Genomic DNA, 22843 nt, shown 5'->3' with positions numbered 1-22843 from the left:
TTGAGATCGAGTGTTTTTAGAGGTTGAGATCGAGAGAAGATATCCCGGCATAGATAAGATTTTAGAACACACGAGTTTTTTTGGTACGCTGACAAAGACTAGAACTGGTCGTACTCATAAACATGCAATGCCTATCAGAAGCTTTAAGTTTTTGATCAAGTCCTAACACAAGTCAACGAAATATTAGGTTTACCCAAGTGACAAATTTGATTACGTGTCGTGGCTTTAACAAGCTTCCAGCTCAGCTAACTCAACCAAGCCCTTTTGTAGTCCTAATAAATAAATAAACAAACCCACACTTTTCAAAGCGAAGGTAACTTTCACAGAAGAAGTAATCAGGAAAAAAGATAAGAACCTTTTTTCATTTACTATAAGGGGTAACAAAACAGTTGCATCGTCATGATAATAATAATAATATCATCAATGCAAAAGTAGAAGGGGATTCATAATCAAATAATTTATTTTGGACAGCCAGAATCTAGGGCAAAAGCTCAATATAAAAATATCAAATAATTGGGACCCCAAGGAATAGTATATCCAACAAATAGCATTGGAGAAGTTGAAAAACAGAGAAGAAAAAAAATATGAATATGGTGGTAATTTATGCTGATCTGAAGAAACTCACCGCTATACTATAAGATCAATCAGAGTGTCGGAGAGAAACCAAATATCAGAGGCGATGGAAATCTTGCTATATCGCTCGTAATCCAGCGAGCTCGCGTAGCTTCTCGCAGAGTATAAAAGTTATTGTTGTTTGCGGACCTAACCGTGCAAAAATTGCAAAGCCCCTCATAAAAGATTTGAAACAAATAAATATCCGAGAAAATAACACTTCCAAGTTAAACGTAATGCTATTTTCTCAACACTGAAACGAATGAAAGGTGAAAAGAAGCATGGCATGACCGAGGAAACTCACCCTTTATAAAGGCTTTAGGTCCTTCTGTACGGACTACCTGGAAAAAAACATGCACACACATACTTTGTCAAGTTCAAGAGTTAAGAAATGTGTTCGCTAAATTTTAAAACTGCCGACTAGTAAATCTGGGTCCCGATATCACCAAGCCAACTTAACAGACATAAATTTGAATGTGAAAAGTATAAGAGACAGACACTGCTCTTTGTCTAGTTGCTGTAGGTCAACAATTAAAACCTTGAAAGGAAGAAGAAGAATAATAATAATATAAAAAAATGAACATTTGACGGTTACCTTACATGCACAATGAAATCCATTTCGGTAGTTGCCAACCGTTTTAGATACTCGTTGCAACATGAGGCGGGTTTTGATCATGTCCATGGGAGCTGTTATCAAGGTGCTGATTCCACCAGCAACCAAACTTGAACTTCATCAAAAGCAAAATAATGACCCCAAATGTATAAAAAGTTAGCTAAGTGGTAAACACATTCACCAACATAATAATTAATAATAAAAAAAAGTTTTAGGTTATGAAAATAAATACACAAGAATTAATGCAAGGAAAAAGCATTTTAGTCCGTTTATTAGGCTGGTTTTTCCTTCTCTCTCTCTCTCTAGGCCAGACAAAGTTTATATTTTAACCACAAACAACTTGTTTTAGCCTGAAATTTAATGAATCTAAAAGTTTATGATCTGTTTTTCATACATTTGGAAGTAACACATTTTTCAACATCATGTTGACATGCTCTAGGAGACCATCTTTATCGCAAACTTTTACTTGATTATTATCATTATTACTATTCCAGTTATCTTTAAAACCATTCTAAACGACAATTATAAAAAAAGCACCAACTACAAAGTCAGTAAATATAGAGAACATTAAAACATCGGAAGAAAATGAAAGTGGGTTGAGATGTCATACGCAAGATGAAGATGAAACCCTTCCTCAAGTGATGCCCATCTCACAAGAATCTGCAAAAGCAAAGGTTTTGGGACAAATATTAAAATAAAATAAAAAATTTAAAAAAATGCATAATAGACCAGAAATTCTTTCCAGTGACCAACTAAATATTGGACCGAACGATTTGGAAATTACTTTCCTGGGATACTCAAAGTGAAGAAAAGTAGCGTTGGCTTAGAACTTGACCCGCTTGGTTTCGTCATATGTCGCCAACTGCGATGCCGTCAGCGCAGAAGCTCTGGCCATGGCAGGCCCGACTCCTTTCCACAGAGCCTTCATTCCCTCCTGAGACGCGATTCACCTCAATTCCTCACCCGCTCCTCCTCTGCTCGAGTTCGAACTCATCTGTAACCGAACCTGGTAAAAAGATGAGAATGCATTCAGTTGTGAGAAACGAGGAAATCGAAACAAGACATTCATGAGTAAATAAGATTGCTTATTATAATTTACGTCTGACCTTCAAAACCTCGATTGGGTTGGTCAAAGCAGTTGCGATGGCACCGGAAAACAAACCAGAAGCGATCTTGACGAAGATGTTGGTGGATCCGAAAGCCTGATTACAAGCGTACTTTGAGGGTTCGTACAATCCTAAGCGGAGACCACCGTAAAGAACCGACCTTATTAACGCAGGGCAACAAACTATTAATCTCAATTATGACATTTCAATACCCTAGAACTAGAAATCCACGGACAAAGCTATAACTTTCATTGTCCGTGATTTACCAAGCTGCTAATCCAGGGCAATCGTATAGAAGATTCGTAACAGTGCATCCACTTAATAAACTAATGTACTGTTTATATATATATATATAAAAAAAAAAAACCATACATAAGTTCGTCCTATAACCAGTCAAAATGTGTAGATTTCAGCATAATGAATCTTACATTAGACTCAACTACGAAAGTGCATTCACAGCAGGCTATTTTGTATAAACAACACAACAGTGTAGCTAGCCACAATTCGCTATAGGAATAACATAACGACCACGAGGTTCCAACATTGAGAAGAAGAAATTCGATTTACGAGAATCCATAACATATAAAAAGAAAATGAAGTAAACATATATATATATGTATACTAGAGGGGAAACGTGCTTCGCACGTGGGGGAGAAGGGGATAGATAATACATGTCGTTTTTCAAACAATTGAAAGAGATTACGAAAAACGACATCGAAACCGAATCAACGAACAAACCATTCATCCAGTTATTACGGTTTCAGAATTTTAGATATTAACAAAACTTCGCGCTCTGTCTTTCTCTATCTCTTACCTACAACAATGGCGGATGAAGAAGTCCCAAAACCTTGCTGGTCCAACATCCTCAAGAGTCAACCAGCCCCGACGTCGAACCCGAGGTCGATGCGCCGACAAGTTCGTCTCCGTTCCCGAGGTCATGGACGAGATCCGAGACCCCTTTTGGCTTCCACGACTCGCCTTCGTCCCCTTCACTCTCCAGACCATCGAGCCCTCGCCGGAATCTCTCAGCAAAGGTCAGTCTTCTAGGGTTCCGGAGATCAAAATCTCAGCTATTGTTTTAATTGGTCGTGTATTTTGTGAAAATCTAGAATTCATTAGTACCTGGAAGCAACATCTTCCGTAGGCCTGGAAGGCAATGATCCGCCAAAAGCAAGAAACCTGGAAGAAGGAAAAAATAACTCATCAAATGACTTATAAATACGAACAGGGACCTAGGTTACATAAAAAAGAATTTAAAAAAAAAGTACCATCAAACCCAATTCTCGATCCACATTTTGGGTTTGTTGTACGAGTTCGGGCTGTACAGATTGCAGTAAAATCCATTGCAAGTGTTGATCTGCAACAAGTCACTCGTTAGAATAATTATAAAAAAAAGGAAAAAAGAGTGTAGAGATCGATGTAATTCATTGGAGAAAACGGTCTCACAGTGGGATCGGGAGTGTCTTCTTGCTGGCACATGACCCACGGAACTCCAGTGTCCATAGCCAAAGCCGTACCCGCCAACCATCTGATGTACGATTTCCCTGAAGCCCCGTACGGCTCCGCAGTGTTTCCATACTCGTTCTCAATGATTAAAAAATTCTAAATAAAAAATGAATCAAACTTGAGAAAAGATAATGGGTCCGCCCTGTGAAGCGTAGAGCTTCTCTTGCTTCACCAGGCTGATTATCTTACCGGTGAATCGCTTCATTCAGCCTGAAAATAGATAAAAAAAAAAAAAAAAAAAAAAAAGAATGTATAGCTTAGTTTTAGACATAGCAAAGAATCAAACAAGTGAAAGACAATTGGAAGAAGAAAAATATGAGAACCTGACCTTCTAACCTTCTAAGGACCGTTATCAGTTCGAAGCTCGACTTCAGGGATGAAATGCAGCTACACATGGAAACCAATGTTGACATAATTTGAATCAAAACAACGATAGATATATCTTCTAAATTCTAATTAACCCAAACTGAAAAACAGTGAGAGAATTTAATACATTACTAACCCATAGCTCCACTCAGCACAAACATAAGGACCGAACCGTAAATGCACATACATACCAGCCTCACCCATGGCCTTGACGAACCGAACAGATCTTTGTTTCCTTTGAAATCATACTGGAAGAAGAGCACGATTATCGAAGAGAAGCATAAAAAAGGCATTTCTATTTCAGGGAGAAAAAAAAACAGAGTGCTAATCATGTTTCATTGTAAAATTTTAAATTAACATGGCCTCGACTTGGCTCGTGAATGTTCCATAAAACGTCTGTCTCGATCACATTAAGACCAAAGGAAAGAAAAAGAAGAAAAAGCTAAACATACATATAGTTGCACAAAGTAAACATATACATAATTTGTACAAACCATTACTTACTCCGCACAATCAGAAGAAGAAGAAATCATAACCATGAACACGCCATTAAATATCATGAGAACGAACTCTTAAAACTTGCACATGTTTCTTCAAGTACCATCGTGCGATCAGGTCTATTCTCTTGATATCTCCAGATTGTTCAGCCATTTATTAACAATAAGTCATGTCCAGTCTTAAAGCTTAGCTTAAAAGTCATGTCCAATTAAGCACTGAACAATTAACACTAAATATAGCTTATGAAGCTTCCACTTACAGACCATAAAAAATTAGCGCACTGGAACTGAAATTCAACGATTTCAAAATAATAATAAAAATGGTCTATGATGATCAACTCTGATAATATAATTAAAAAATATAAGAGAGCAACGAGAGAGGGATAATCGCCAAATAAAAAGGGCCTATATTTGTCCTAAAAAAATCCCCTAAATCAGCAACATCTATGGAAGAAACTGACAATTTCTTAACCTAATCTTGAATCCACACGAATAACTATTGATCGAGATATACGCCAAATTGAATTTGAAGTGAATATGTTTAACCACAAGGAATACGTATTTTAAAATCATACAAACTCAATATCCAGCATTACAGAGAAAAACTGTGAGTTCATGCATAAAACTAAAAGAAACAAATATAAAGTTTAAGGAGTAAAACAGTCCAATTCATATATTTATCTAAAATAATTTCCTAACAAATATGAAAGCCTAATATTTAGAATCACATATCAGCTAACTCTTTGTCCGCTACAGCAGTAAACTAAATAGATAAGCAAAAAAAGAAAAAGAAAATTGAACCCAAGACACCCAGCTAATAAAGATTACCTAAGGTTTTGTTTTTCCGGCAACCTTAACAATAACGGAAAAAATAAAATCTACCTAGACAAAATTATAATTTCTTTTAAGAATGATATCTCGTCTAACCAAAATTTCATGGTAATCTTATATCCACTACCCCTACTTCTTTTATAAGGATCAAGTTAAATGCAAAACCTACACATTCAGTTAATAGCGATGCCAAAAATTACAATATAGGCTTAACCTATACCCTTTACATACAAAATTTTCAACTCTTAGACGAGGAAAAGCCCTCTGATTCAGACAAATCAGACAACGCTGGTAACAGGCCATGAATCAAAGCCATATTAAATAACTGAACAAATCAGAAGACAAAAAAAAGACTCACGCTTGGGCGAAGGCCTTGAGGAAATGAAAATCCTGAGCGATGTAGGTGGTGGAAAGGATCGAGCTTGAGATTGCCGGAGGCGAGAGAGACTGCGAAAGAAGTGTACATATCGAAGACCGATTCCCGGCGGAACTTGATCCGGCAACGCCGCGCGAGGCTGACCTATCTGTCGATCGACATCACCGATGACGACTTCGATGCAGCTATCACCATCGCTTCCGGTGATGGCGATCTCCAGGCCGAGTCCGAGTCGCGGCGAATGAGCCGTGGGGGGCGAAGAAGCAAAATCAAGCAAGAAAATCAAAACCTGTGAAAGAGAGGAAGAAGAGTCAAAATCGGAGAATGGCCTTCATTAAAACAAATTGCTTATTTAAGGATTTACTTTGACCCTAACGCAGTCTTTTTTCATCTCCCACCAAGTCTTATTACCATAGTTTATAAGGCTTTTTTTAGTCTTGACTCTTGAGTATTAAACATCAGCTTTCTTATCAACCTCAATATAAAACAAGCGCATCATCTGCTTTTCAAGTACAAGTTGTTGAGCAAGAAATATTAAGTTTGTAAATTTAATAGCTACATGAGTAATATTTATACTGATGAAAAACAAAACTTTTTTTTTATGAAAAGTACCATGTCAGTCTTGAATATTGCCTCACAGGCACCATAAAGAGACTCTGAGGCAGTACCAGCAACCAAAAAATCTTTTGCCAATTCCCTGCATAAACAGGCCATAGAAGTATCTGAAATACGATCAAAAAACAAATGGCGCACTTTATATTTCGATTTCTGGCATTTGAAGCTGAATTCTTTGAATTGAGCACATATATTACGCATAGGAACCTAGTACTCTGCAGTAAAACAATAATAAAGTTTAATTTGAAAATTCGAAGATACCAGCAAACTATAAAACCATGAAAAAACAGCTAAATCAAATATCCAGTAATAGTTGTTTTTATTTTTAATTTCAGTTTAATATTTTGTTCTTCAACAAACACATATAATATGTTGATTTTATCAGTAATATAAAAAAATATTCGAAATAGAAGTAATAGCGAATCCAGGAAAACAAAGTTAATCAGCAACTACGATTAACCAAACAGCTACAAAGAAAATAATCATTGGCCAAGACTCAACCTCAGAATCAAAATCACAACCCTAAATATATAATTCTGAAATTTGAGACTACCTCTTTTCTTTGCGACTTCGCGGTTAGAATCTTCTCAATCACCTCATCGTGTTCAATTCCTCGCTTCCTTAGTTCTCGTTTTTTCTTTCTCGCTGTCTCTCTGTCTTCCTCTACAGCTGCCTCTCTCTCTCTCTCTCTTCCTGGGCGATATTTTTCTCTATTTCGTTGCGCTCTGCTTATGGAATTGTATCAAGAAAATTGGATAAATAAGGGGTGTAGTTGTGGTGGTGTAAATGCTATACTATATTTGCCAATTCAACACTAAGAAGACACATGGATTACTTTGATAGTGAACACTATGCTTTTATGTATGCCTACGCAAATCCAAACAACCACGATTTCGGAATTCCCCAAATCAGATGCCAATATCAAACCTTAGAAATAAAAATTATAAAACCCCTAATTTACAAACCTAAAAGTCTGGAAGCCGATGACGAAGACAACGGAATCGGGCGACCGAGATTCTTCGGAAGCGTCGTTTGAGCGCGAGGACAGAGAGACAACAGGCGAGAGGGAGAGATGGCGGCGCACGGTCGCTGGTCGCGCAGTCGGCAGAGGCACGCGCGCAGTCGGGGTCGGCGCTCGCGCGGGAGAGAGGAAGAGAGGACGAAGGAGAGGAAGAGGGGGAAAGGGTGGTGGCGTTGTTCAGGAGAGAAGGGCCGAGAGTCGGTGAGAGAGAGAGGAAGAGAAAGACAGCGGTGAGGTGAGGTAAGGGAGAGAGGCGGTGAGGAAGAATGGAGAAGAAGAAATAAGGGCATGTTTGGTAGAAAATAAAAGTGAGAATGGAATGTGAATGGGAATAAGAACGGTAATAGTAATGGAATGCTAAATACTTTTCATCTATTTGGTTTGTTTTTCCTAATCCCAAAACTTTAGAATGGAATGAATGAAATTTTACCAAAATACCCTCATTTCTCATCTTCTTCATTTTATTAAAAATATTATTCACCTGTTTTTCAGCAGGAAGAGTCTCTGCGTAAAAAAAATTGTATCTCTTCCTAAACCTGAAAATACGAGTTACAAGAACAAACTTTTGAGACGAAACCTAACCGGATCAAATCTAAACATATCCGAAAAAAAAAAACACAATGACTTACCCATCGTTATCGAGATTACCACATAAAGACTCAAAACGTAGATCTCGGGTCATCTGAGAATGAAAAACACAAGCTGTACTCATAGGAAGAAATAGATATACAAAAATACAAAATAAACTTATTGTACTGAAGGATTAGGAACGGCGGCGACGAAGTGACGTGTGGGTGTAGGAGGGTTTCGGGTTTCTCCACAAGAGTCCGTCACGGCGGCGACGAAGCGACGGAGGATTAGGTTTTTTTTTTTTTTTTGGTTTTCCTTCGTCTGATGTTTTGTTTGAAAAATATGAGTGGGGCAATTTTGGGATATTAAATTGTTACCGATGGAATGAGTGATTCATCTCACCTACTGAAGTAATGGGGATTCACTTAAAATGGATGAATGATGATTACATAGAATGATGATTACTATTTAATTAAGTAAACCAAACAATATATTTGATTCCATTCCATTCCATTCCGGCCTGATTCTAAAGTGAATCATCAATTTGATTGGACAAAATAAGATGAACAGTAAATAACGATATGTACTTATAATATAGGAGAGATATACCAATAGGATGATGTCGGTGTAGTCAATGCAGATTCGCCATTTTCCGTTCGACTTCTTCACCATGACCACATTGGAGATCCAGCTCGGGAATTTGGCCTCGCGGACGAACTTGGCGGTGATTAACTTCTCCACTTCCTCGCTGATCGCGAGGTATCTTTTTGGGTTGAACGACCTTCTCTTCTGGATTTTCCCCTTCTCTCCGAGGAGCACGTTGAGCCGATGAGAGATGATCTATGGGTCGATCCCGGCATGTCCGCGTGCATCCATGTGAAAACGTCTTTGTGTTCTTGGAGGAATGCTTTGAGTTGGTCTTTTAATTCGGCCGGCAGGTGCGCTCCGATCATGACGACCTGTTCGGGGTTGGCATTGTCGAGTATCACAGGCACGAGATCGCTAGACGCCTCTACTTTCTTGGTGTCGGCTTCTTCTCGTGGGTCCAGGTCCTCGAGTTCTTGCGCCTTGTTGATCTCGCCTGGGAGGTCATCTCCGACCTGACATATGACCCCTACCATGGCGTTGCCTTTCCTGATGCGGGACCCCTGGACGTGGCATGCCCTGGAGTCGGCTTGGCTTCCTCGCATCACCCCTACTCCTTTCGGTGTCGGGAATTTCATGAGGAGGTGGTATGTTGAGGTGACTGCGCGGAGTCTGTTGAGCGTCGGTCGCCCTATGATGACATTGTGAGCAAAAGGTCGATCCACAATTAGGAAATCCACCAGGCGCGTGACCTGGGCTCCCCCCTCCTGTCCAAATGTGATTGGGAGGCTTATGGAACCTTCCGTGTAAATGCACTCTCCTGCAAACCCGAAGAGCGGGGTCTTGACTGGGGTCGGGCGGATTTCTCCAAGGTCTATCCGGTCAAGGGCAGTCTTGAACAGGATGTCGGCCGAGCTCCCGTTGTCAATGAGAATCCTCTTCACCATATTGTTTGCTATCTGCGCTTTGACAATGATGGCGTCGTTGTGCGGATGCATCACCCGGCGGGCTTCCTATTCGGTGAAGTAGATCGTTTCGAACGGCGTGGCCGGGCAAGTGCTCTGGGTGAGATTGATATGGTGGGATAGGCCCTCTCCGGCCGCCGCCCGAGCATAGTTTTTTCGCTCGTGCGCGGTATCCCCCGTTTCTGGCCCTCCAAATATAGTGGTCACCAAGTTGAGTGGGGCGTTGGCCACGTTGCCTCGGGTGTCGTTGTTGTTGCTTCCACCCACGACAACTTCTTTCCCACGTTCCTGCCGCCTGTCGTTTTGGGGAACCTGCCTCCTCGGCACGGGGGTCCGGATTGACGACCATGGCCATCACGAACTCCTTCAGCTCGCCATTCTGGATGTGATTTTCGATCTGCCTCCTGAGCTCGATGCATTCGGCGGTGAGGTGACCGTGATCTTTGTGGAAATGGCAGTACTTGTTCTTGTTGCGTTTCGAGGGGTCCTTCGCCAAGGGTCGGGGCTCGGTGAACATTTCCTAGGTGCAAGGCCAGAATTCGATCCGGTGTCGTTTTGAGTGGTGTGAAGTCGGTGTTCCTCTGGAACTTCTCGACTAGTAGGGGTCTCTGTCTTGGCGGGGGTCGGACGTTCGAGACCGCGGTGTTGGGGCTCCGGCTCTTCTTTCTTCGCTAGTCGTCGTCGACCTCATCCTCGTCCTTACGCCGGTTTCCCCTCTCGCGGATTCTCCGACACTTGTAGTACTCCTCGATGGAGATATCCTGGGTGGCTTGTGATATGAGCTCTGTCATCGTAGCAGGTCGCTGCTTTACCAGCGACGTCAAAAGGTCGCCGGTTCGTAGGCCATCAATGAAGGCGTAGACAGCGTCGCCATCCTCGTAATCGTCCACCTTGTTGGACTCCTCGATGAACCGATTAAGGTAGTGTTGGAGCGTCTCGGAGCCGCACTGTTTGATCGTTAGGATGTATGATTTTTCCTTTCTCTGGATCAGTGAGGCGGAGAAGCAAGTGAGGAACCTCTCCCGGAGGTCTTCGAATGATTGCACGGACCCTCGTCCGAGCCTTTGGAACCACTCGAACTTGGTACCGGTGAGGGTGATGCAGAATGCCTGACACATTGTTGACGGGGATTGTCCCGCCATCCTCATGTTGGTCTGGTACTGGTGAATGTGGTAAAGAGGGTCTGTGCTTCCGTCGTAGAGCGGCATGACGGGCGGGCGGAAGCTTCCCCCAGTGTAGTCAGCGAGTACGTGTGCCGCGAATGACAAAGTCACGCCCTCAATCATGCTTCTCACCAAGGGGGTTCTTGTATGCGCCGCTCGCAGCTCTCGGACTTCCTCCCTTAGCACGTTGACCATGTTGGTCAACTCGTCGTTCCTGACCTGCGTAGCGGCCGGCGTGAACCTAGTGGTGCGCCCTCTCTCGTTCGATGCCTGGGTGACGTGCAGCGCCGGAGGCGTCGGAGTTGTCGTAGCCGGGGGAGCAACCTCATGCGGCTCATGGGTCTCCGGGGCAGGCTGGCGCCTAGGGATCTCCCATCTTGCATTGAGGTGGCGCCTCAAGTCCACGTTTGGCTCTACACGCCCTGGCGACCTGGCGCGTCGCGGCAGTGAGAATCTCCTCGCGTCCCCACTGTCGGCGACTTCCTCCCCCAATCCTAGACGTTCGAAGGCGGACCTTCGCGACTCGGTCCCTGCTCCGGCTGCAGAGCAGGACGCCTGGGGTAAGGGGGCGCGAGGCTACGCTCGTGGGTCTCTTTGCCCCTCGTCGCGGCGAGTCTCCGAGCGCTGTGGTACCTGCTCGTCGGCCGTCCGTCGCTCCTCTTGGTGGTTGTGTCCGATGTCTTGTATGCTCGGATAGGGCGCGTTGTCCTGACCGTCTTTTTCGTGACTCCCCGAGTAGACATCTCGCCCCCGTCCGCTTCTCTCACAGGCGTGACGCCTCATGGCCCGCTCCCCACTGTCTATTGCGAATTCACTCGCCAGCAAGAATAGACTGTTCTCGAGGCGTTCCATCCTGTCGTCTCGCTCGATGAATACCGACCCGGCGGGGTTCGCCGCATTGGCGGCGCTCGGGTCGGCCGTCGGTACTGCGCCCGTCGATGGACCTGCGCCCGCCGGGGGGGCTTTCTGGGCGCTCGCGTGTGGAGCGCCACACTCTCTGTTCGCCGGGGAGCGCCACTCTCGGAGACGGCTGGGCGGTTCGACATGTTGACTTTTTGATGTAGCGGGAGTTCCTTGGTACCTAAGAAAGGAATGTTTTTGCTGATGGAGAGCCCATACGTGGTTGTTCTCGGGATCCCCTCCTTCTAGCGCCGAAATGTTAAGCCATTTTTTGGTTCAACACTTATGGACACGTGACGTGAGAGGACTTGGCCACGTGTCTTCGAATCTGTGAGATTTGTAATGGGATATTCCTCTTATTGAAAGAAGAATGAGAGAATTGGTTTCTCAAGCTCTTGGACACGATCGTAGAGGGAATATAATTTGGCTCGGGAGCCTCGGGTTTTGAGAGAGAGTGAACCTATCTCTCCCACTCTAGAGAGAATGGAAGGAGATCGTTCCTCGTTTTTGTGTGAAAATATATGAGTGGAGTGGCTTTGATTCTCTTTGTTCTTGATTTCGGTCTCAAAGGTGTTTTTAGTGAGAGAAATAGTTGAATAGGGGTTTTGAGAGAGTCTGGTTAGAGAGAGAAAAAGCAAGCCCTTGATAAGTGTTTGTCTCGGATATTTATAGTGAGGTGGTGAGAGTTAGGGCAGGAGTACTGTAGGAGTAAAGGGGGTCGGGCGAGGCGCACTTTATGAAAATGGGAATGAGGGGGTTCGGGCGAGGACCCTTTTACGAAATGGAAATAGGGGGTTCGGGCGAGGCCCCCTTTACGAGATGGAATTAGGGGTTCGGGCGAGGCCTCTTTTACGAAATGGGAAAGGGGGGTCGGGCGATGCCTCTTTTATGAAATGGGAAAGGGGGGTCGGGCGAGGCCTCTTTTACGAAATGGGAAAGGGGGGTCGGGCGAGGCCTCTTTTACGAAATGGAAATAGAGGTTCGGGCGAGGCCTCTTTTACGAAATGGGAAAGGGGGGTCGTCAGCGAGCACGTGTACCGCGAATGGCAAAGCCACGCCCTCGATCATGCTTCTCACCAAGGGGGTTCTTGTCTGCGCCGCTCGCAGCTCTCGGACTTCCTCCCTTAGCACGTTGACCATGTTGGTCAACTCGTCGTTCCTGACCTGCGTAGCGGCCGACGCGACCCTAGTGGTGCGCCCTCTCTCATTCGATGCCTGGGTGGCGTGCGGCGCCGGAGGCGTCGGAGTCGTCGTAGCCGGGGGAGCAACCTCATGCGGCTCATGGGTCTCCGGGGCAGGCTGGCGCCTAGGGATCTCCCATCTTGCATTGAGGTGGCGCCTCAAGTCCACGTTTGGCTCTAGACGCCCTGGCGCGTCGCGGCGGTGAGAACCTCCTCGCGTCCCCACTGTCGGCGACTTCCTCCCCCAATCCTAGACGTTCGAAGGCGGACCTTCGCGACTCGGTCCCTGCTCCGGCTGCAGAGCAGGACGCCTGGGGTAAGGTGGCGCGAGGCTGCGCTCGTGGGTCTCTTTGCCCCTCGTCGCGGCGAGTCTCCGAGCGCTGCGGTACCTGCTCGTGGGCCGTCCGTCGCTCCTCTTGGTGGTTGTGTTCGATGTCTTGTATGCTCGGATCGGGCGCGTCGTCCTGACCGTCTTTTTCGTGACTCCCCGAGTAGACATCTCGCCCCCGTCCGCTTCTCTCCCGGGCGTGACGCCTCATGGCCCGCTCCCCCCTGTCTATTGCGAATTCACTCGCCAGCAAGAATAGACTGTTCTCGAGGCATTCCATCCGGTCGTCTCGCTCGATGAATACCGACCCGGCGGGGTTCGCCGCATTGGCGGCGCTCGGGTCGGCCGTCGGTACTGCGCCCGTCGATGGACCTGCGCCCGCCGGGGATGCTTCCTGGCCGCTCGCGTGTGGAGCGCCACGCTCTCTGTTCGCCGGGGAGCGCCACTCTCGGAGACGGTTGCGCGGTTCGACATGTTGACTTCTTGATGTAGCGGGAGTTCTTGGTACCTAAGAAATGAATGTTTTTGCTGATGGAGAGCCCGTACGTGGTTGTTCTCGGGATCCCCTCCTTCTAGCGCCGAAATGTTAAGCCATTTTTTGGTTCAACACTTATGGACACGTGACGTGAGCGAACTTGGCCACGTGTCTTCCCACCTTGTTCCTTGGGCTGTACTCGCCGTGCTTTCTTTATTTTTGGGTTGGGCCTTAATGTTTTTTCGGGTGAGGAAAAATCCATCACAACACTACCCAACATAGGTCGGCACGGCCGGTCATCCCAAAGGCCGAGGGGTTGGCGCCTGGACGGTCACCGGCTGTTCGGAGGCCCGACGATCCCTCTGTGCCGTGTGGTTTATCTGGGCTGACCCGGAGACTTTCCGAGGGCCCAACGAACCATTTCAAGTGCTTGAGACACATGGATAACAATAGATATTTATGGTTGCAAGAGTCTCATATTTTAATTTTCTTTCACTTTATTATTAATTACTTCATTTCAAATTAACTTAAATAAGTAAAAAAAAATATACAAATACAACTTAAAAATACAATGAAACGGCATTGAATATGACTCAATGAGGATCTCAACCCCGTCTCACCTCTTAAATGGTATCGAGACAAAAATCTCATACCATTTTTAATAATATGAATTATTTTTTCTAATTTTTGAGTGGTATCAATAATATTAAATAGGGTGATGTAGCTAAATAGCCAATTTAAAGTTATAAATTTGCAAAATAGCCAAATTTTATCTTAATTTAGTGAAATAGCCAAAATGTGCAATAATTTTTTTGAAAGTGATAAATTGTTTATAATAATCGTAAAATTTTTTAATCTTTATTGTAAAAAAAAAATTTGAAAATATAAATTTAGCTACTTTACTGAAAAGTTGAAATTTTGATTATTTTGCTAATCATTATAATTTTATATGGCTATTTTATATAATTTTTCCTATAAAAAATAGGGTCGCACAACATCTCATAAAGTTCACTTGACCAGCTTTAAGGAGGTCAAACAAACGTTTAGGTTTCAAACATAAATATATTTTAAGCCCGATCACATTAAGTAGGTCTAAATAAATTCGCTTTTAAGGCTAAAATAATCTTAGAGTCAGCTTGGCCGACGGCTTTATTTGTAGGCTTAGAGATTAATAAGCTTAATGATAATTAAGGCCCAAAATATACACAACATCTCGAGTCCGTCAGAAAACTTAGCTAAAATATACAAACGAGTCTCTCAGGACAAGTTAGGCTACACTAGCCCCTCTACAAAACGGCAAAAATAATTTAAGGTTGTTTTGTTTTTGTTATATATATATATTGGGGTGGAACAGATCACCAAGTTTAAGATTATATAGGAATATTTATATACCTAAAGCCATTTTTTTTTTTTTTGAAGAACATTTTTTTTTCATTAAATGAGATGTACAACAACATTTTCATGTATATAAAATTATTAATGACTATTTTCGGGTTTCACACAGATTGGCTATAGCCTATAGCTATACTATACATATACTTAAATATGGATGTCCTTGTGTTTACAACGAGTAGATTGTATATAAGACCCACTCATATGTTTCAATATCTACAGCATACAAGTTTTCAACACACACACACACACACACACACACACACACACACACACACACACACACACACACACACAAAAAACACTAAACCTAGCTCAGGAATATCTATATATTCATTATTGAAAATTATTCTTTCATCTCTACTGGGCGGGCCTGCCTAAATTCTAAACTACATTGACATGGTTTTTTGAAGATCAAATTTTAAAATATATTTACCTTAAACTAATGCGTATCTATGATTGAATAAACAAGAAAGAAAAAAAAAAACAAATAACATTACATTCATGCTATTCTTGACCATATAACAAATAAAAAAAAGTTACGAAACTCATAATTTCATAGCATGAGTTCTTTTTAATGTATCTCTCATGTCATCATCACATGGCATATAAAGGTTCTTTACTTAGTTTTATTACATTAACTAGACATAGAAGAATGGCAGGCCAATATAGGACTCCAACATTTTCCCAAAAACAAAACCAAAAAAATCACACTCAGCGATATATATATATATATATATATATATATATATATATATATATATATATATAGACTTGAACAGAAACTCTTTGATTTTTATATTACATATTTGAACCTGCAAAGCATCCAAGGTGGCACGAATAGAGTGGTTCGAGGATTAGGTCTAGATCGCTTCTCCTTTCAGCCTCTGGGGTTTCGTCGTTGCTATTGTACATTCGGCTGCAACAAATTGTAATAATAGTAATAGTATCATTAAAAATAATGATATAGCCCCTCCAAAAGGTCTGACATAGATTTAAAAATAAAAAAAATAATAAATTTTATAAAAATATTATTATCATATAACTTGGAATTATGTAGTTAGTAAATGAGCAATAAATAATAATTACAGTATTTAAATAAACGTTATGAAGTTTTCCCTAGTACATTTATAAAAACAATAAAAGTGTAAGTGCTATATACTATTACCATGTATAGGGTAAATTGTCAAGTTTCGAAAAGAGTAATAGGCAGATGCCAAAGTGTTGTCATTTTGTCTACAATACAATATCTTATTAAATGATTATATACTACTGAATATCATTAATATTCAACTAAAAAAAAAGAATATCATTAATATTATTCAACAAAAAATTGTCTTTGACTAGCTGTAATATATACTTTAAAAATAGGGCTTAGTTTAGCCATATAGGTCTCGTTCATGCCTCACAACCTTTGGTAAACTTGACAACTGCTAAATGGTTACTTTCTAGGGACTTGAACTTAACGCCAACATTTTTTTACTAAGGCATAACATTAGCACTGGCCAACAACTCTTAGGTGACTAGTTATATATTCAATTATTACCATACATTTCTAAATATACAAATGATACGCCATTTGACAAGTTTGATATAATTACAAGTTATTTGGAATTTTAGCTAGAGCAACTTATATAAGATATTTCAGGGTAAGGATGATATGTGTGTGCGTGTGTGGTATATATATATATACATATATATATATATATATATATATATATTTACTTACCCCATATTCAAGCAGGAATTAATTGGAGTCGGAGGAATCATAAAGGAGGAATTTGTCACATGGGTTTGTGTCTCCCATTGCATCTGCTCAACGTTTTTCTCCTTTTCCTTGATCTATTGTTAATTAATCCAAAAGAATAGTTTTTTTTATTATAGTATACATAATACCACAAAATTATAAACTTTCAGTACAAAATTTCCTCCATCAGTCTCTCTTTCTACATTTAAGTGTTACCTTTAATTTTGATTGTCTATATAGTATATGTTTTTACCACAGTTAAAAAATCTAATTTGTAATCTGAGATACATAAATTAAAATACCGGTTAACAAGCATGTTGATACATTATATGATCATATTAATAATTATACTTGTTTTTCAAAACATTAAACCTGTTTTTCAAGCATGTTGTTCTGATCTCTCACTGTCTTCTCCTAAAGAAAAATACAATAATGGAAGCTAGCTATATAACAGTCCGAGACTTTAAAAATTATCATATTGATACGTTTGACATTTGTAAACAAATTAGCTAGAAACTGTAAAACTCTTTAAAATACTTACTGAAGAAAGGGCTAGTGTTTGTGAGGGAAACTCGATGATCATTCTCATGAATTACTTGTGCTTAAATACATGAATTAGAAGAGTAAAAATAGCTGAACTAACAACCTTAGCAGCTATAAACTAGGATCCGGTTGTAACTTATTTCCTAAGCTAACTCGGCTAACAACTCCTAAAAACAAGGAAGCTTGACCAACACGTCAACTCCTAATCCCCGGAATTCTACACTCCCCCTCAAGCTCGCTGGTGGATGTCAATTAAGGCGAGCTTGGAACAATTGTTGGTGAAGAGTTGACGTGACAATGGCTTGGTAAATATGTCAGCAGCTTGATCTGCAGAAGTTACATATAGCATGGAGATCACATCTCTTCAATCTTCTCACTCAGAAAATGGCGATCAATTTCAACATGTTTTGTCTTGTCATGTTGGACAGGGTCTTTAGCCATACTTATTGCTGACTTGTTGTCACACAATATCTTCACTAGACCATCTATCTTGATCTTCAAGTCCTCGAGCAGCTTCTTTAGCCAGATTCCTTCACACACTCCATGAGCTAAAGATCTCAGCTCAGACTCAGCACTACTTCTGGATACAACTGACTGCTTCTTGCTCCTCCAAGTAACCAGGTTTCCCCAGACAAATGAGCACATGCCTGAGGTGGATCTCGAGTCAGTCTTTGAGTCTGCCCAATCTGCATCGCTGAAGACTTGGATCTCACGGCTTGCTTGTTTCTTGAACATCAATCCCATTCCTGGTGTAGCCTTGAGATATCTGAGGATTCTCATTACAGCTTCCATGTGAATCTCTGAAGGGTCATTCATGAAGCAGCTCACCAGGCTTACTGAGAAACTTATATCTGGTCTTGTGTGAGCCAGATAGATAAGTTTCCCAACAAGTCTTTGGTATTGACCCTTGTCCACTCTCTTCTCAGTGCTGCTCTTTAGTAGCTTCACAGTTGAATCCATTGGAGTATCAGCAGGTTTGCACCCCAGCATTCCTGTGTCTTTGAGTAGATCCAGTGTGTACTTCCTCTGGGACACTGATATTCCAATCTTGGACCTTACTACTTCCATGCCTAGGAAATATCTCAACTCTCCGAGGTCTTTGACTTCAAACTCAGTAGCCAGAACCTGTTTGACCTTCATGATCTCTTCTTCATCATCACCTGTGAGAATTATATCATCCACATAAGCACTGAGGATGGTACATTTTCCCTGAGCTGAATGCTTGGTGAACAAGGTGTGGTCTGCAAGGCTTTGTCTGAACTGGAGGACTCTTGTGAAGCGTCCAAACCAGGCTCGTGGACTCTGTTTGAGGCCATAGATGGACTTGTGGAGGTGACAGACCTTGCTTTCATGATCACCTTCAAATCTCGGGGGCAAGTCCATAAAGACCTCTTCCTCTAGAGTGCCATTCAGAAAGGCATTTTTGACGTCTAACTGATACAATGGCCAATCCAAGTTTGATGCAATGGACATAATGATCCTGATTGTATTTAGTTTAGCAACAGGATCAAATGTCTCTTGGTAGTCAATTCCATAGGACTGAGTATATCCCTTGGCTACAAGTCGAGCTTTGTACCTTTCAATTGAGCCATCTGACTTGTATTTAACTGTGAACAGCCATCGACACCCCACTATTATCTTTCCTCTTGGTAGTTCCTCAATGCTCCAGGTCTTGTTTTTCTCTAGGGCTTCTATCTCATCCATTGCAGCTTTTCTCCATTCAGGGATTGACATTGCTTCTTCAATTGTATCTCGTGTGGTGACTTGATCCAGTTGAGTCAGGAATGCTTGATACTTGGTGGAGAGATTCCCATAGTAGATGAAGTCTTCTATCTGGTATGGACCACATGCTCTTGATGGCTTTCTCAAGGCAATAGGAAGATCAAGACCTGTTTCACTGTCAATAGTACTATTTGCAGGTCTTTCAGGACTAATGTTACATTGATCTGATTCATCTATGATGTTGATTAAGGATTCATCAGGTGATGTCTCATGGGAGTGCTGGAGTGTGTGTGTCTGTTGTGGTATTTGATCTTGGTGGGATTCATCTGTGAGGTGAGGCTCTTGTTGTGGATCTGGTATGGTGTCTATGATGTTTATGGTAGTAGGCATGGACTGAGTGTGTTGGAGTGGTGTGCTTAGGGTTTCTATGAGTCTTTCAGATGAGTCATAGTATGGTGAGGTTTCATGGAAGGTGACATATAGGTTTTCTTGTTTTGAGGTGAGTAGCATTTGTATCCCTTTTGAGTGGAAGAATAGCCAATAAAGATACATTTGATGGACCTAGGGTCCAATTTGCTGTGATCATATGTGTGTACAAAGACAGAGCATCCAAAGACCTTAGGTGAGATAGTGGATATGAGCCTAGTTGTTGGAAAGGATTCTCTCAGTTTCTCACATGGTGATTTGAATCCTAGGACTCTTGAGGGCATCCTATTGATGAGGTATGTGGCAGTTAGAATGGCTTCTCCCCAGAGGTATTTTGGTACATGTGAGGTAAACATAAGGGACCTAGCTACTTCTAATAGGTGTCTGTTTTTTCTCTCAGCAATGCCATTTTGTTGAGGTGTTTGGACACATGAGCTAAGGTGAATGATGCCTTGAGACTGACAGTAAGTGTTGAGTTGTGCATTGAAATAATCTTTGGCATTATCTGAATGTATGATTTGAATGTCTGTGGTGAACTGGTTTTTGATCATCTTGTGAAACTGGATGATGATTGAGCTAGCCTCAGATTTGTCTTTCATAAGGTATACCCAAATTATTCTAGTGTGATCATCAATGAGGGTTAGAAACCACCTAGCACCATTTAGATTTTTCACTCCTGAAGGACCCCAAATGTCACTATGTATAACAGAAAAAGGTTTTGATGGAACATATTGCTTAGGGATATAAGTACTACGAGTATGCTTTGATAATTGACACACATCACACTGAAACAAATTTGTATCTTTATTGATGAATAATTTGGGAAACATTTTCTTGAGGTACATGAAATTAGGGTGGCCTAAGCGATAGTGATGCAACATAATGTTTCTATCTGCTTGAGAGAAAGCTGACTCATTTTTGAGGATTGAAGCTGAGGCAATCTTGTTGGTTTCAGTGCTTGTCTTGATGAGGTAGAGGCCACCACACATTTCAGCACTGCCAATCGTCATCCCGGATTTCTTTTCTTGAATTTCACAAGACACATCATCAAAGATAGTTAGGCAATATGAGTCCTTATTTACCTTATACACAGATAGTAAATTGCAGTGTAACTTAGGTACATGTAAAACATAACTCAATGTGAGTTGATTGGTGATTTTTACTGAACTAATCCCAGCTACCAAAGCCTTTGATCCATCGGCTATTGTGACATACAAATTCTCATTACATGGAGTATAATTGGAGAATAGGTGGACATTGCTAGACATGTGATCTGATGCCCCAGAGTCCATGATCCACACAATTGAGAGATTAGTAGTCACATGGTATGCTGTTAAGGCTTGAATGGCCTCAAGTATTGTACCTCTTTGAGCCATCAGACCAGTTGTAGGCGAGTCACCTTGTTGGCTGGCTTTTTTGATGAGGCATGTGAGCATCTCAAGTTGCTCAAGACTGAAGGGGCTTGAGGATGCTGAATTGGCTTGTGTCTCCGGGTCCTTTAAGTATCTTGATGGCTTCCAGTTTGCTGGCTTCCCATGGATCTCCCAGCACGTCTCACGTGTGTGTCCCGGCTTCTTGCAGTGATCACAGTAGGGTCTTCCTTTCTTTGTTTTGTTGCAGGGTGTCTTGACAGCAAAGGCTTGGGATTCTTCATGTCCTACCAAGGCCGAGCTATCATGAGGGCTTGTCGAGGCTGAGGTGAGCTGTGAAGTCATCATAAGATTTCTCCGGCTCTCTTCATGTCTGACCATTGAGAATGCTTCTCTGATGGTTGGCAGTGGCTTGATACTCAAGATTTTCCCTCTGACCTCGTCTAGTTCCTTGTTGAGACCTGATAAGAGCTTGAACACACGTTTAGTTTCCAAGATTTTAGCATAGAGAAGGGAGTCTCCAGGGCAACTCCACTTGTGTTGATCATAGACATCAATTCTCTGCCATAGTCTTGTTAGTGTGCTGAAGTATTGAGTGACTGAGGCATCTCCTTGCTTTGCATCATGACGGAGATTTTCTGTCTCAAACAGCTCTGATGTGTTTTCTGAATCTGAAAATGTGACACGTACAGCCTCCCAAATTTCAGATGCAGTGGAGTAGAGTAGGAAATTCTCACTGATCTCTGGCATCATAGAGTTTACTAGCCATGACATGACCCTGTTATTCTCAGGCTTCCAAATTTTGAATTTTGGATCATCTGCCTTTGGAGCTTTGGCTTCTCCGGTGAGGTAATCGTCTCTGCTGCGACCACAGATGAACATTTGGACTGACTGGGACCATTGAAGGTAGTTTTGGTCATTGAGCTTATGGCTAGTGATGGTGTAAGGATTTTGATCGGCTATGGAAGGGGTTTTAGATGATGATGCTAGGGCGTGTGATTGACCGTATTTAGTCATTTCTGGATCGAGGTTTAACACTGCTCTGATACCATGAAGAAAGGGCTAGTGTTTGTGAGGCTAACTCGATGATCATTCTCATTAATTACTTGTGCTTAAATACATGAATTAGAAGAGTAAAAATAGCTGAACTAACAACAACCTTATCAGCTATAAACTAGGATCCGGTTGTAACTTATTTCCTAAGCTAACTCGGCTAACAACTCCTAAAAACAAGGAAGCTTGACCAACACGTCAACTCCTAATCCCCGGAATTCTACACTTACAAATTATTTAACTAGAAATATATTCAACGCTCCCCAAAAAATTAAGGATAAATTACATCAATGCCCCCTCAACTATGTCACTTGTAACGTTTCACCCCCTCTAATATGAAACCGTACACCAGAGACCCTGAAATCCTACAGCGTAACGAACATCTCCTTCTGTTAAATATTTAACAGATTTTATGCTTACGTGGAGTAACATTTAAGAGTAACTTCTGTGTTGGACAATAAATTTACCTAAATACCCTTACTTATTTATTTATTTATTTATTTTATGACAATCTCTCTCTCTCCATCTGAGTTTTTTTTTCTTTTTTTTTTTCCTTATAAGCTGTATTTTCAGGGACATAGGGGTTAATAAAGAGAATCAAGAAGAAGAAAAAAATGGACTCAAAACTAAAACATGAGCGATTTTTTAACAAAGTTTTCACAGTCTAACTCTAAATGTAACCCTTCCTAATTATTTACTTGGCTCCCGCGACTCTAGCTCTTTGACCGCCTCGTTCCACGACCAACCTGTACCATCCCACATCTGTTTTTAACACCCAAAAAAGTTGGTATCTTTCTCTAAGACATTTCGTCGAACACTTTCTCTGCACAAACTCCATGGACGAGAAACCACTGAAAAGCAGCGATTCCCACGACGACGC

General features: G+C 41.8%; 1 pseudogene; it reads right to left on the bottom strand.

Moving 5' to 3' along the window:
- Window positions 1-357: 357 nt before the first annotated feature.
- LOC149388729 (uncharacterized) lies at window positions 358-7819 on the bottom strand (annotated as a pseudogene).
- Between the last annotated feature and the right edge of the window lie 15024 nt (window positions 7820-22843).

The sequence above is a fragment of the Urtica dioica genome, chromosome 8 (genome assembly GCF_054948205.1).
Source record: "Urtica dioica subsp. dioica isolate 48M chromosome 8, U.dioica_male_clone48M_v1_H2, whole genome shotgun sequence".
Classification (NCBI taxonomy): domain Eukaryota; kingdom Viridiplantae; phylum Streptophyta; class Magnoliopsida; order Rosales; family Urticaceae; genus Urtica; species Urtica dioica.
This window is presented reverse-complemented; position numbering and strand designations above follow the sequence as displayed.